Genomic DNA, 1,394 nt, shown 5'->3' on the forward strand with positions numbered 1-1,394 from the left:
AAACTTGAAACTAAGTTAGGATGCATGATTAAAGGATTGATTAGCTAAAACAATAACTGAATTAGCAAACAACTTACTAAATAAGGAAACTTTGTTGAATGATAAATTGAAAGAACAAAATTGGATAGAACACTTAGGATGCATGAAACCCTATCAAACTAATTAAATGAGTTAAACTTAGATTGTACTTAATCAAAGTGGGAAGATTGAATTAGATTGAATTATCAAAAATTAAAGTTACTATAATACGAAACTTTGTTAGTTAAACACTTGCGAAATTCATAATTTGGTTGTTTAATGAACTAATTGAACTTATACATAAATGATATGATGATTGGAACCTGGGCATTTAGGTATTAATATTATATTTGTTCATAAAAAAAATAACAAAACTTGATTAGTAACATTATTAATAAACTTAGAATACGAATTAGGAACCGAAAAACTCGATTAACGTGTCTTATGAACATACATGGTCAAATCTGCTATTTATGGTGAATAATATGTTATTATATGTGTGTTTAGTTCATAGGATGATTAGTATAGACTTGTGTAATTTATTTGACTTGTTGGTAACTTAAACGGTCAAAAAACCGGCTTTTTAAGCAAAACTGACACAACTATTAGGGACTGTTTTAGAACAGCCCCTAAAGTGTTAAAACACTCATGTATAACATAAGTTAATACATGATAAAAGGACAAGATGATAAAACTTAGTCCTAAACGGTTCGTGTCGCGAAAACGACACGGAAACATTAAAAAGTTGCTATTTAAAGAAAATATTAACAAAAATGAAAATAATATATTTTCACAAGTTAACTTGTAAAACTTGACTAATATTTAGGTAACAAGTATTTTCTATAATTTATAAGTTACATTTTATACGAAAAACCGAAATAACGCAATTTAAGCATAAAACCTATAAAAACCGATAAAACCAACAAAACCGACAAGTTTTGTGAAAAATAGAAGATTAATATTTTCTTTAAACTTTCCAGCAACTGAAACTTAAAATAAATTTATATATTTTAGTTTTTTTATTAATTGACATAATTATTTAAATAATTGTTAAAGGAAAACCGAACTACGTGTACTCGTTAACATTATAAGAACTTAGTTGCTTATGTATTTGTGTGGACACTAGGTTAAGATTAATAAACTAAAAAGATTTTGTTATAAAAAATAAAACCAAGTTTTTATTAACGAAACGTGTACTAATATAGGACACGAGATTTCGGAACGAAAGGCGGCAAACCGTGAGTTTCTCTATCGAACCCCTCCTCGATTTTTAAATGGAAATGTTTTTAAAACGATATTTGATTGTGTTTTAGGGGAAAAGCATATTATTCATTTCATAATAGTTTCATTGATGTTTTTTTTAAAAGGCATTTTAT

Source organism: Bidens hawaiensis, unplaced genomic scaffold (assembly GCF_021521415.1).
Source record: "Bidens hawaiensis isolate Kalapana, Puna unplaced genomic scaffold, B.hawaiensis_p1.1 tig00027565_1, whole genome shotgun sequence".
NCBI classification, from domain to species: domain Eukaryota; kingdom Viridiplantae; phylum Streptophyta; class Magnoliopsida; order Asterales; family Asteraceae; genus Bidens; species Bidens hawaiensis.